At 47.1% G+C, this 14,503-nt stretch overlaps 1 protein-coding gene across 6 annotated transcripts in view; it reads left to right on the forward strand.

Moving 5' to 3' along the window:
- CALN1 (calneuron 1) overlaps positions 1–14,503 on the forward strand; it is a 662,858-nt gene that overhangs the window by 21,439 nt on the left and 626,916 nt on the right. For 2 of the 6 annotated variants that reach the window (XM_055114521.1, XM_055114522.1), the window contains exon 1: positions 13,575–13,914. The exons of 3 other annotated variants lie outside the window; for them this stretch is intronic. The gene's annotated coding sequence lies outside the window, so the exon portion shown is untranslated. Of the gene's footprint in view, positions 1–13,574; positions 13,915–14,503 lie in introns of those variants that run through there. One more of the 6 variants, XM_055114523.1, reaches the window with a different exon arrangement.

Below are 14,503 nucleotides of genomic sequence, written 5' to 3' on the forward strand. Positions count from 1 at the left end.
ATTATTGGAATCTCTTTCCCAAAGCCGACAGGTAGCCATCTCCCTAAGGGACAGAGTGGCAGCTTAGATGTGAGACTCAGTGTGCAGAGAGGCCTGGATTCAAATCTGCAATCTTAAGAGTCTGCAAAGTCAAATTCTGCAAGCTTTATAGCCCCCTTAACGTCATCTATTAGCAGGAATACAAACACCTCATACTTCACAGGATGGCTGTGAGACTCAGATGAGATGGTAATCTGTGAATGGCCTGTTGCATGCTCAACAGAATGTGGCACTAAGGAGCTGTCAATTAACATTAGCTGCAATAGTAACGATGAGGTATACTATTTTCCATAATTAAGAATGGCCAACCCATCAGGATGGGAATAAATTCACAGTCGTGGATGGACTGAAGCTATGCTGGAACTCATGAGTAATGAGGCATGGCACTTATTGGGAGCGTGGTCTCAGCCATGGGCACGTGGGGATGGAGGGCCCCCAGTAGTAACTGGGCAGGAGGCCGAGCGTGGTGGCTTATGCCTGTAATCCCTGCACTTTGGGAGGCTGAGGTGGGTGGATCACTTGAGGTCAGGAGTTTGAGACCAGCCTGGCCAACATGGTGAAACCTTGTCTCTACTAAAAGTACAAAAATTAGCTGGGTGTGGTGGCACATGCCTGTAATCCTAGGTACTTAGGAGGCTGAGGCAGGAGAATCACTTGAACCAGGAAGGTGGAGGTTGCAGTGAGCCGAGATTGTGCCATTGCACTCCAGCCTGGGCAACAGAGTGAGACTCTGTCTCAAAAAAACAACCCCCCAGCCCCGCAAAAGCAAACCCTACCCCTCTCTGAGGTCCTTAGGTCCTTTAGCAACATGGATGCCAATGGTGGAAATCATGCCAATGAGTCCTAGAGCCTGTGGATTGATTATATCACTGTGTAGCATCCTCAGGCTCAGGAGAGAAACCTTAGAGATGGGCCCAGCCTTACACCCGCTTGAGTGAGTCCTGTGAATCTTGCCATTCATCTAGGATGGGCCCCAACTTACCAAGGTAGAAAATAAAAAAGGAAGCTACTCAGGATGTTGAGGCAAGAGAATCTTTTGAGGCTAGGGGCTTAAGACCAGTCTAGTTAACATAGCAAAATCCCATCCCTACAAAAAATAAAAAAATTATACGGGAGTGTTGGCATGCATCTGTAGTCCCAGCTACTGGGGAGGCTAAGGTTGAAGGATCTCCCGAGGTCAGAAGTTTGAGGCTGCAGTGAGCTATGATCACGCCACTGCATTCCAGCTTGGGTGATACAGTGAGACACGTTCTCTAAAAAAAATAAAATAAAATAAATTAAGAGAGAGAATTAAAAGGATGGAAATAAACAATCTTGTTTTATACCAGATTCATATTTTTGCAAGGTGCATGGTTTGGGGTATGAGATGGTCTTGAAATGCTGGGTGGGTTTAGTGTGCCTAAAATTCATTTTTACAATCCAAAAGTGCCATTAGGTTAGGGCACTACACATTTTAGTCCCCAGTTCTAGAAAGTTTAAACTTTAAAATTTTAAAATGTAAAAGCCCCAGATGTTATGACTCAACTCAAGTGGGTCCTCTGCCTTAGGACTGTATTGTAAGTAACTGGAAGTCCTCATAACTTGCTGATGGAGGAAGGAAGCCTGGAGGGCTGCCTGGGGGAAGAATCTTCCTACCCAACAAAACAAGGGGGCTCCAGTGAGAACTGGACACCTGAGACTGAGGGCAGGGTTGGCCTCTCCCTGTTGCCTTTCCCAGGGGGCTCTTCAGTGCTCTCTGGCTCCTGCTAAGGGATAGGAAGCCTGGGTCCCTAACCCAAGCTGGCAGTAAGGTACAAATTCAGGTGCATGTATTTTCTTTCTTTCTTTTCCTTCCTTCCTTCTTTCCTTCCTTCCTTCCTTCCTCCCTCCCTTCTTTCTTTTCTTTTCTTTCTTTCTTTCTTTCTTTCTTTCTTTCTTTCTTTCTTTCTTTCTTTCTTGCCTTTCTTTCCTTTCTTTCTTCTTTCTTTTTCTCTTTCTGTCTCCCTCCCTCCCTTCCTTCCTTCTCCCCCTTCCTCCCTCCCTTTCTTCTTTCTTTCTTTTCTTTTTTCTTTCTTTCTTTCTCTCTCTCTCTTTTTTTTTTTGAGACAAGGTCTTGCTCTGTCACCCAGGCTGGAGTGCAGTGGCATGATCACAGCTCACTGCAGCCTCCACCTCCTGGGCTCAAGCCATCCTTCCTCCTTAGCCTCCCAAGTGGCTGGGATTACAGGTGTGAGCCACTGTGCCTGGCCAGAAGCATGTACTTTCCAGAGAGGCTGGATTATCTTCTTTGAGTTCGCCCAGGTGGTGTGGGGCATCAGATGCCAGACCCTTTTCTTAGAGCAGGTGTGTTACAAGTAGCAAGGTTATTATTACTGCTGTGTCCCAGGGCTGGTATCTCTGGGTCTCCTGGGGGTGAGGTTATCTGGAAAGCCAGCCTTGGATGGTCTGGAGGTCTGTTTGGAGGAGAGACAGCTTTAAGGACAGCTGTGAAGGAGGAAAACCTCCTGCCCTGCCCCTCTGCTGGTCCCTGCCCTGGGGCTAGGCTTTCTATGCTACTCAGAAAAGCAAAATGGAAAAGGAAAGAGGAAAGAAGGGAAATAAAAGAAGCACATTTGTCCAGTGATATAGGACTTGTAGAAAGTAGGAAAATTAAAACTTGAAAGAAAAATCAGAAGGAATAAAGACAAAAGAAAAATACAATAGTACAAGTTCTGAATAATTCCATCCAGTAAAAATTAAGATTAGGTGAAATTGATAAGATGAAATGATAAGATAAAATGAAATATTTTGTTTTTCTTTCTTTTTTTTTTTTTTGAGATGGAGTATCATTCTGTTGCCCAGGCTAGAGTGTGGTGTGATCTCAGCTCACTGCAACCTCCATCTCTTGGGTTCAAGCGATTCTCATGTCTTAGCCCCTGAGTAGCTGGGACCACACCTGGCTAATTTTTGTATTTTTATTAGAGATGAGGTTTCACCATGTTGGCCAGGCTGGTCTCAAACTGCTGACCTCAAGTGGATCTACCTGCCTCAGCCTCCCAAAGTGCTGGGATTACAGGTGTGAGCCGATGCGCTCGGCCAAAATGAAATCTTTTAATCTGAAATAAGATGAATCTGATAAGATAAAGACAAAATGACACCATGAGAGTTCACGTAAGAGATAAAGCCAAGAAGATAAGATGTTAAAACAGAAAGGTTGACAAAGAGAGAGAAACAATTAGGAAAAGGTGAGGATTTACATGAAGGATGAAGAATAAGAATGAAACAGGTAAATGACAATTTATATAAATGGAATCTCACTGGGAGGGAATATTTTAAGAAGTCAGCTGGAAGCACTTGCAGAGGAGGAGGGAAGTGACTTTGTAACTGGTTCTTAGAGTATCCTAAACTAAGCCTCCCCTCTGCAGAGGACGGTGTCACTCAGCAAGAAGAATTAAAAGATGCTGGGGACCCTGCAACTTTATCAGCTGCTGCTGCTACCTTGAAAAGACTTCATCAAAATAAACAGCCAGGGGGGCTTGTGGTTACTCAAGAATCTCAACATCACTAATCATCGGGGAAATGCAAATCAAAACCACAATGTGGTTTTCTTACTCCTGCGAGAATGGCCAAAATTAAAAAGTCAAAAAACAATAGACGTTGGCATTGATGTGGTGAAAAGGAAACACTTCTACACTGCTGGCGGGAATGTAAACTAGGATGGCCACTATGGAAAACAGTATGGAGATTCCTTAAAGAACTAAAAGTAGATTTGCCATTCATCCAGTAATCCCACTACTGGGTATTTACTCAAAAGAAAAGAAGTCATTATATGAAAAAGACACTTGCAGATGTATGTTTATAGCAGCACAATTCACAATTGCAAGATGTGGAACCAGCCTAAGTGCCGGTCGATCCACAAGTGGATAAAGAAAATGTGGTATATATACACCATGGAATACTACTCAGCCGTGAAAAGGAATGAAATAATGTCTTTTGCAGCAAGTTGGATGGAACTGGAGGCCATTATCCTAAGTGAAGTAACTCAGGAATGGAAAACCACATGCCATATATTCTCATTAATAAGTGGGATATTGGGAGACTGAGGCTGGCAGATCATGAGGTCAGGAGATCGAGACCAGCCTGGCCAACATGGTGAAACCCTGTCTCTACTAAAAATTACAAAAAAATTAGCTGGGTGTCGTGGCATGTGCCTGTAGTCCCAGCTACTTGGGAGGCTGAGGCGGGAGAACCACTTGAACCTGTGAGGCGGAGGTTGCAGTGAGCTGAGATTGTGCCACTGCACACCAGCCTGGCTGACAGAGCAAGACTTAGTCTAAAAAAAAAAAAAAAAAAAGTAGGATAACATGAAATCTTATAATCTGAAATATGATGAATGTTGTAAGATAAAATAAAGACAAAGTGACACCACGAGAGTTCATGTAAAAGATAAAGCCAGGAAGATAAGATGTTAAAAGCAGAAAGGTTGAGGAAGAGAGAGAAAAACAATTCGGAAAAGGTGAGGATTTACGTTAAGGATGAAGAATAAGAATTATTCTTTTGGTTTTCCATTCCTGAGTTATTTCACTCATAGCTAAGCTATGAGGATAGAAAAACATACAGAGCGATCTAATGGACTGTGGGGACTCAGGGTGGGGAGAGGTTGGGAGTGGAGTGATGGATAAAAGACAACATCTTGGGTACAGTGTGAGATGGGTGCACTAAATCTCAAAAATCACTGCTAAAGAACTCATCCATATAACCAAAAACCACCTGTACCCTAAAAACTATTGAAATAAATTACCATTTTTTTAAAAAAAGGAATCTGATCTCTGGAAAGTTCCCAGACAATGCTCACTCTAAAAACGCACTGGGCGCAAAGGAAAGTGCAGTTAAGAACCTGCCCGGGTTTCTAGACCCAGAACTCCCTGGAAATTGGGAAATTTGGGTATTTACCCAAAAGGAAAGAAGTTATTATATGAAAAAGACTCTTGCAGATGCATGTTTAAGATGCATCCAGGCCAGGCGTGGTGGCTCATGCCTGTAATCCCAGCACTTTGGGAGGCCGAGGCGGGTGGATCACGAGGAGATCGAGACCATCCTGGCTAACATAGTGAAACCCTGTCTCTACTAAAAATACAAAAAATTAGCCGGGCGTAGTGGCAGGCTCCTGTAGTCCCAGCTACTCGGGAGGCTGAGGGAGGAAAAGGGAGGAGAATGGCGTGAACCCGGGAGGCGGAGCTTGCAGTGAGCTGAGATCTCACCACTGCACTCCAGCCTGGGCGACAGAGCGAGGCTCCGTCTCAAAAAAAAAAAAAAAAAAAAGATGCATCCAGATCAGCCTGGAGCAGGCCTGGTAAACCTGTCTTCTGCAGAGGCACTGTTGCCTTTGGGGGAATTTTTTAAAAAGGTGATTTCTCATGACCTGAAACAGGTGCCCAGGTGAATGCCAGCTCCTCTCCCTCTCGGTGTAGCCCTGCTTCCCTCCTTAAGGGGAGCCCTAGATTCAGATTTCACTCTGAAGTGAGTGAAGCCTCCCAGCCAGCATCTACTCAGCAAAATCTGCCCCTGTTTGGGGTTGCAAGAGGAAGAGTTGCCTGTGGGGTTTAGAGCCAGGTCATGTAGTTATTTCATGCTGGGCTCCAGCCAAGGCAGGATGGACCACTTTAGATCGTGCCTCAATCTTATGAGTCTGGCTACCTCTGTCCTTCTTTTCCCAAGTTTCTTTCTAGTCATGTCTTCATACAACCCAAGGGTGAGTGTTAGGGTGGGAGTTAGGGTTAGGGTTAACGTGAGCATCTAACTTGCCCCTTCGTGGGCAGGAACTGAAGTGGCTCGTTTCACTCAGCCTGCAGACTGCGGACGGCTAAGTGTTAATGGCTCCGTGAAGGGTCAGGGTGACAGTCTTCTGCACCTGTCCTTTTTGACACCCGAGTTCTTGTTCAGTGTCCAGGAAGAATCAGGTCACATGAACTGTGTGAAAGGTGATGAATGCAGAAGACTTTATTGAACAGTGGAAGTGGCTCTTGGTGGAGAGGGAGCTGGAAAGGGGATGGTGTGGGGAGAAGGTGATCTTTTCCCTGAAGCTCAGCCATGTCTGGCTGGGCTCCCCTCCAAAACCACACATCTGAAGTTAACTGCATGTACCTGTAGTCTCCAACGCTCAGTTGTTCCTTCTCTGCTCACTGCTCAGCCACTTGTATCCTTGCCGGTCAGCCACTTGTGTTGCTCTTTTCTCTTTTTATGAGCACAGGATAGGGGTGTGGCAGGCCAATAAGGCAATCATTTGGGCAGAAAAATTGGGCCAGCTGTTTCCACTTAGGGCCGAGGCTCCAAGCTTGAGGGTGGGGTTTAGCCAGGAGCCCAGCCATTCTATATCAGGATGACTCTAAGGCCAACTGGGAGAAGTGGGATTTCTGGTACACCCGTATTCATGCAGTCAAAGCCAAGAAGGGCAAATCAGTGCCTCCCAAACCCAGCCTTAGGGGATCACCTGAGCCAATCCAGACATGAATCCTGAGGAAAATACGGCAGCCAAATGCCCTGCCCCAAGATTCCATGGGTTATCAAAGAAGGAAGACCTGAGGAATCTTCCTTCCCAAAGAAGGACTAGGGAGTGACTCTGCCAGTGGATATGAGGTTCCTTTTGGGAATGATGAAAATGGTCTAAAATGGATTGTGATCACCACAACCCATTTTAGACCATTTTCACAATTATCATGTGCAACACGGAATTTTGGAGCAGTAGGGTGAGAACTGTGATGCTTTGAGCAGCGGCAGGGCGTCGTCAGCATGGCATTCGTGTGTTGTCCAGCTCAACTTTGCACCCACTGGGATAGGCATCCATCTTCTTCGCTGCTTGGTGTTTCTGGGAATCTACTTCTAGGCTTTTCAATGGGTAGAGGTCCACCAAACCAAAAAACAAAGGGATTACTTGGAGTCTTGCTTTGTCACCCAGGCTGGAGTGCAGTGGCATGATCATACTTCACTGTAGCCTCAACCTCCTGGGCTCAGGCAATCCTCCCGGCACAGTGTCCCAAGTGGCTGGGATAACAGGCATGCATCACCATGCCTGGCTAATTTTTAAAAAGATTTTTTGGTAGAGACAAGGTCTCGCCATGTTGCTCAGGCTGGCCTCAAACTCCTGGCCTCAAGCAATCCTCCCACCTTGCCCTCTCAAGGGCTGGGGTTATAGGTGCAAGCCACATCACCCAGTGACATAAGAGCTTGAACTACAGGGAGACCCATCCAGATGGGGCTGAGCAAAAGACTAAGAATCTCTGTGGAAAGCTCTGGTAAACTCCAGGAGCCCTATGTGAGCCGGCGGGGGGGGGAAGCTACAGAGGACGATTGTCCAGAAGTGGTGAATATATGGCTGAGGTACTGAGGATACTGTGGTAAATCTGGGAGCTACTGTCTTCCAGAGCCCTGGAGGGTGCAGTGCGCCAGTCACCCTGGGCAGAGCCCCTTCCCAAACCCAAAGGAAAATAATTTGCTCTACCAAAAAGACACCTGCACTTGTATGTTCATTGCAGCATTATTCACAAGAGCAAAGACATGGAATCGACGTAGGTGCCCATCATTCGTGGATTGGATAAAGAAAATGTGGTCCATATACACCATGGAATACTACACAGTCATGAAAAAGAATGAGATCATGTCCTTTACAACAATATAGATGCAGCTGGAGGCCATTATCCTAAGCAGATTAATGCAGGAACAGAAAACCAAATACTGCATGTTCTCACTTGTAAGTGGGAAAGAAACATTGGGTACATGTGGACATCAAGATGGGAAGAACAGACACTGGGGGCTACTAGAGAGGGAAGAGGGGGAGGGGGGCAAAGGTTGAAACACTACCTATTGGGTACTATGCCTGCTACCTGGATGATGGGAATGTTTTTACCCCAAACCTCAGCATCACACGATATATCCATTTAACCAACTGGCACGTGTACCTTCTGAATCTAAATTAAAGTTGGACATTTTAAAACCCTTAAAACAAACAAACAAAAAGAGGAACAGGGAAAAACAGCTCAGCAGAGGGAGGAGCTCCAGATGAAACTTAGAGACCCAGTGATTCCCTGCGTAGGGCTCAAAACACAAGGTCTCTGTGATCATGTTTAAGGCCAGGGTGTCCCAGGGTAGCACGGCACCGATTACCTCAAACCCACTGATGAGGCTCCCACAACCATGACTAATGAACATGAAGAGCTAATGGACTCCTCTTCTTTCTCAAAACCTCTGCCAACTCTGCCGCCAAGAATTATAAGCATTTAGAAAATAATTATACATCTGGACAAATCAGTTTCAGTCTATTGGATTGAATATAATCATATTAAAATATAATGAATACATTCAAACACACAATGCATGATTAAATAGTCACTTAGGAACCAGTGCTGGTAAAGCACGCTGACTGGTAACCAAGGACTATGTGGCAAGTGCCCACGGTAGCGGGGACAGAAGTAGAAAGCCACCCCAGGCTTGCAACTGATTTCTTTGTCACCTTTGGTTTACGTTCTCATTTACTTCCTCCCACCCTGGCTCAGGCAAATCCACACAAACTGGTTGTGGTTCCTGCAACCTGATTTTGTTGGCTGGTGCTTAATCTTTGTGTCATTTGGGACGGAAAGGTGGAGTAGGGGAGGCAGGATGTTTTTGGCAGGCTGATGGCCAGAGACCGCAGGGGTCTGCCCAAGGTCTCTGCCAATCCCATTGCACGGGGCATCTCACTCATGTCCTCCCTCGGGAGGCGAGGGCACCAAACAGCAGTGGTGCTTCTCAAACCCTTGTTGTCTTATTATCCTTGGCCTCCAGATCACGGCTGGGACTGCCCTCCGACTGTACTCACTGAGCATATCTCCAGGTTTCTGGGCCTGGATGAAGACTCAGGCTCTATGGGAATCCCGGGGAAGCTGAGCCTCCATCTGGCAGCTGACCTGGAGACCTGAAGCGTGCCTTGGCGAAGCACGCCTTTCCCCACTGACTTGCCCTGGACCAAAGACTTGGTCTCAGCTCTCTGTGGCCTCTTTGTGCCCTGCACTTCTCTGCCTCCTGGCCTAGCCCAGCCCAGCCCAGCCCAGCCCAGCCCAGCCCAGCCCAGCTCAACCCTCGGCTGATAGATGCTGACATTAATGCAGGAGAGGTGGGTCCCCAAATTGGGATGAAGCCCGGGAAGTTTCTTTTTGTTATTTGTTTTTTTTTTTTTTTTTTGAGACAGAGTCTCACTTTGCCACCCAGGCTGGAGTGCAGTGACGCGATCTCGGCTCACTGCAACCTCCGCCTCCCAGGTTCAAGTGATCTCTTGCCTCAGTCTCTTGAGTAGCTGGGATTACAGGCACACACCACCGTGCTCAGCTAAGTTTTGAATTTTTAGTAGAGACAGGGTTTCACCATGTTGGCCAGGCTGGTCTTGAACACCTGACATTAGGTGGATTTACCTGTCTCAGCCTCGCAAAGTGCTGGGATTACAGCGTGAGCCACCGTGTCCAGCCGGGTTCCCGGCCTCACTCAGGAAACAATTTAAGGCTGAGCCAGTGGCAGAAGAAAACAGCTTTATTGAGGTAGCAGCATAACAGCTCTGTGACTACTCCTGCAGAGCAGGGGTACTCCATAGGCAGTGTGTGGAGAGCAGCAGCTCAGGGGCAGTGCTGCAGTCATATTTATACCCACTTCTAATTATATGCAAATTAAGGAGCAGGCTATTCAGAAATTTTTAGAAGAGGGGTGGTAACTTCTGGGTGTTGCCGTGGCAATGGTAAACTGTCATGGCACTGGTGGGTGTGTCTCACGGAGAGGTGCTTCCAGGGCCTCTTCCCTATTTTAGCCAGTCTTCAGTCTGGTCTGGAGTCAAGTCCTGCCTCCCACCTCAACATCACAGGTGGAGACTGGAAAATGTCAAGGGTAGGGCGAAGGGAACGGTACAAGCATTGGTGATCAGCTTCAGAAGCAGACCCACAACCTCAAAAGAAATGGAGCCCAGGGCTGGGGCTGTTTGTTTTTGTCCTGCCTCTAGATGTGGGATCCTGGTCCCTGGGAACAGATCAGACTCAGGCACCTGGGTGGGCACTGGCCAAAGGAAGCCCTAGGTGAAGGAGCGTGGTGGTACCTGCAGGCAGCGTCACCGTCCAGTAGCGCAGTTCTATGCCCCCCGCACCCCCCGTACCCTCACTGGCCTCTGCCCACTGCCTGGGACCCTGCTGTCTTAGTCACCGCTCAGGCTTCCAGCATTTTCCCAGGAGGATCGACTAAACTGAGATTGTGAGTTGGTGGCTCGCAGGCCTGGTTCAGCCCACAAACAGGTTTGTTGTTGTTTCTTCTTGTTTACTTGTGTGTTTGTTATGGTTTTCTCCCAAAGTGTTTTGAAACTTAGAAGTTGTTGCCAGCATTTAAAAAATCAGCTGATTTATTAACAATCTGGATTTCCAGCTCCTCTTTAAATCATGACATCTGGCAATGCCGGGCCATACTCACTCATAGCAACAATGGATGGATGATGAGTCGTGGCTACCGCCTTGCACAAAGGGAGCCACTTCCTCGTGGTCTTTGCCTCTTGGCATGACTGCTGGTCCCTGTAGGCATTTGAGCTGGCATGCCCCGTTTTATAAGAAGGAGAAAATACAGGTGCATCTGGAGTGGATGACACAATAGTATGAATTAGACCCAGGTGCTCCCACAGGGAGAAAGATCTAGGTACCTTGTAGTAGTCTGCTCAGGCTGCCATAACAAAATACCATAGACTGGCGGGTGGGGAGCTTAAACTACAGCTTAACAGCTGTTATTTTCTCACAGCTCTGGAGGCTGGAAGTCCAAGATCAAAGTGCCAGCATGGTCAGGTTCTAGGGAGGACTCCTTTCCTGGCTTGCAGACAGCTGCCTTCTTGCTGTGTCCTCACATGGCAGAGATAGAGATCCCTCTCTTCCTCTTACAAAGCCACAGTCCAATTGGATTAGGGTCTCACCCTTAAAACCTCATTTAAAATGACCTCCCCAAACCCCTATCTTCAGATATAGTCACATTGGGGTTGAGGGCTTCAACGTAAGGATTTGGAGGAGGGACACAATTCACTCCATAGCATATCTGGAATTCAGGATGTATATTTGGGGGCTGGGAAGGGAAATTAAATGACCAGTGGAGTCTTGGGCCATCCAAGCATGTCACAATAACGGAAGGAAACCATTGCCATGAAATGGATGAACTTGGCAACAGAGAGGGGCACAGAGCTCATGTTCCCCCGTCTACAGATACTGCTTCTCAGTCGTCCTGGGAGAAATACAGCTTATGGCAAATTCAGGACATCCTCCCTTCAAACATTTGCTTGAATTATCCAGACTGGGGGCCAACACTGGACTTCCAATCTCTGCTGTTCTGTAACGTCTCTGGGAAGTTCTGTGCTGCCATGCTAGTGTTAGGGTGGAGTGGGGAGTGAGTTCAGGGAGGCTGGTGTGAGGGTCTTGCCACCACCCATCCCAGGACCCCTGGTCTGGCATCAAGAAGGCACTGGCCTGCAAGAGAAGCTGTGTGACCCTGGGAAGCCACTCAGCCTCTCTGTCTCGCTCTACCCAATTGTGAACTAGGGGTTGATCAGATCAGTTTCTTTTGTAGGTCACTCTTCATGTTAGTAGATAATTTTAAGCCCTGGTTAAGGACACTGCTCTGTAGTAGGTGCACAGAACGAAGGATTCGGCCCCAGGGCTCAAGGAGGCCCATGGGCCTCTGGCTCCAGCATGGGTCTCTTGAGCTTCCCGCCAAATTCCAGGATCCTGGATCTTCCCGCCAAACTCCAGGATCCTGGATCTTCCCACGGTCTGCCTCCAATGAGTGAATCTGTCTCATACCTCACTGCTCCTGCTTGGCGAGGGTGATGGGAAGATACGGTATTAGTGGGTAATTAAGTTATTAGCTGCCAAAGCTTAATTGCCCTCAGGAGTATTTTAATTGTAGCAGGGGACTCAAAAACAGAAAGCCTTGGAGACAGCAGACATCATGGAAACAGAAGGAAGGGGGAGTATATGTGAGGGTGCGTGTATGGGAGTGCGGTGTGTACGTGTGTATGTATGTAAGAGTGTGTGTGTGCATGTATGTGTATACATGAGTGTGTGTGATGTGTGTGCATGTTTGTGTATGTGCCATGCATGTGAATGCATAAGTGGGAATGTTTGCGAGTGGTGCGTATGTGTAGTGTGTGTGTTTGTTATGTGTATGTGTGCATATGTGCCGTGCATGTGAGTGTGCATAAGTGTAAGTGTATATGTGTATGTGTAGTGTGAGTGTGAATGTATATGTGTATGTGTGTGCATAACTGTGAGTTTATATGCGTATGTGTAGTGAGAGTGTATATGTGTATGTGTGCATGTTAGTGTGTATATGTATGAGTGTGTGTGTGGTATGCATATGAGTGCATGCATGTATGAGCTTGTGAGTGTGCGTGTGTGTTTATGAGTGTATCTGATGTGTGAGTTTGTGTCCTTATGTGAGCATGTGTGGTATGAGTATGCACGTGTGTCCATGTGTGGTATGTGAGTCTATGTGAGTGTACGTGTAAGAATGTGCATGTGTGGTGTGCATGTATGAGTGTGTATGTTCGTGGGTGTGTGTGGATGTGTGTGGATGAGTGTATGTAAATGTATGTGTGGATGTGACTGTATGTTAGTGTATGAATACGTGTGTGTACATGTGGTGTGTGCATGTGTGTGAGAGTGTGTGGTGTGTGTGAATGTATATGTGTGTATGTGTGGTGTGTGTGAGTGTATATGTGTGTATGAGTGTGTGTGTGTGAGTGGGTGGGCACAAGTGTCAGTGTGTACATATGAGTGTATGTGTAAGTGTCTGAGCATACGTGTAAGAGTGTATGTGTGCACATGTGTCTAACAGAACCTGCCTCTGTGATCTCTGCCAGGGCGTCCATCAGTGCAAACCCCCGGGGTGAGCCCAGGTCTGAAGGTGGCCACCAGCCACTGGCCTACTCCAGGTGGGCTTAGCGTGAGCCAGCACAGCCATCAGAGAACCTTCTCGGAACTAGACCAGCTGCCCCAGGAGAAAGAGGGTAACCCTAAATATTATCCTACCAGGAAAGCCAGGCCTGGGGCTGTGGCCTCCATGGTCTGGGTGCTTCCTTTTGGAGGTGGGAGATGGATTCTCCAGGGAGAGCTGGGCCACCAGATATTTCTCTGTCCTGTGGCTTGACTGCTTCTAGAAACTTCCTGGGCTGAAAGCAAGGGACTTTGACAAGGGCTTGATTTGGAATGTGGGGCATTTTTATTGTTCCAGTTTGTTTTTCCCAAAGCAGGTTCCATGGGGGAAGGGTGAGGGGACAAGGGCTGGGGCTGCTCCTCCAGCAGTGGCCCCTGGGTGTGAGAGGTGAAGCCAGCTGGGCTTCTGGGTCAGTGGGGACTTGGAGAACTTTTCTGTCTAGCTAGAGGATTGTAAATGCACCAATCGGTGCTCTGTGTCTAGCTAGAGGATTGTAAATGCACCAGTCAGCATTCTGTAAAAATGGACCAATCAGCACTCTGTAAAATGGACCAATCAGCACTCTGTAAAATGGACCAATCAGCACTCTGTAATATGGACCAATCAGCAGGACATGGGCAGGGCTGAATAAGAGAATAAAAGCTGGCTCCCCGAGCCAGCTGGGGAAGTTCGTTGGGGTGCTATTTGCCTGCGTTTGTGTTTTGTTGTTTCCTGCTTCTTAATAAAGCTTACTGCTTATTCTGGGTGTGCGCCACCTTTAACACTTACGGCCGCGGTCTGCGTCTTCGTTCTTGAAGTCAGCAAGACCGCCAGCCCACTGAGAGGAGCAGACAACTCCGGACGCGCCACCTTTAAGAGCTGTAACACTCACCGCGAGGTCCATGGTTTTATTCTTAAAGTCGGCGAGACCAAGAACCCAGCAGAAGGAATAAATTCCGCACACAGGTGGGCACAGAAACTAAAGAGCACGGTGGGCTCAGCTGCATGCAGGTCCCAGCTGGACCAGGTTTGGGAGCCACCTGGGTACTTTCGTAGTCTGGAGACAAGTTCCGGATTATGGTGGTGGTCTAATCTATGATTTTTTCTTTATCGGTTTATGATACCTCTCTAAAAGAGAGTTGCTTCATCAACTATTCGGTTATCCTGTAATGTAATCTGTATGGAAAAGGCAGGACAATTGTTTGGTTCTTTTCTTATTTATTACTTTAAAAGAGTAATTAGTTTATTCCTTAGCAATTACATTCATGTCAATTTTCAGGATAATGAGTTGTACCATATTTGGTGATTGGCTGTGTCTTCCAGTTAGTTTCTCTGTCATTTGGCATCATTGAGAACTTACCCACTTTTAGGCCTGACAAGACTTTTCGTATTTCCTCCCATGGAGCTGATTACTTAGCCGGAAATGGTATTTTGAGACTACAATTTGAGTGCTCATTGCCTGAGTTTTATTACCTTGATGTCTTTTCAGTGACATAACTGATACGTCCATATTTTTTTAAGACAAAAATAAACTATGAGTTCACAGTGATATTTT

Source organism: Pan paniscus, chromosome 6 (genome assembly GCF_029289425.2).
Source record: "Pan paniscus chromosome 6, NHGRI_mPanPan1-v2.0_pri, whole genome shotgun sequence".
Lineage (NCBI taxonomy): Eukaryota > Metazoa > Chordata > Mammalia > Primates > Hominidae > Pan > Pan paniscus.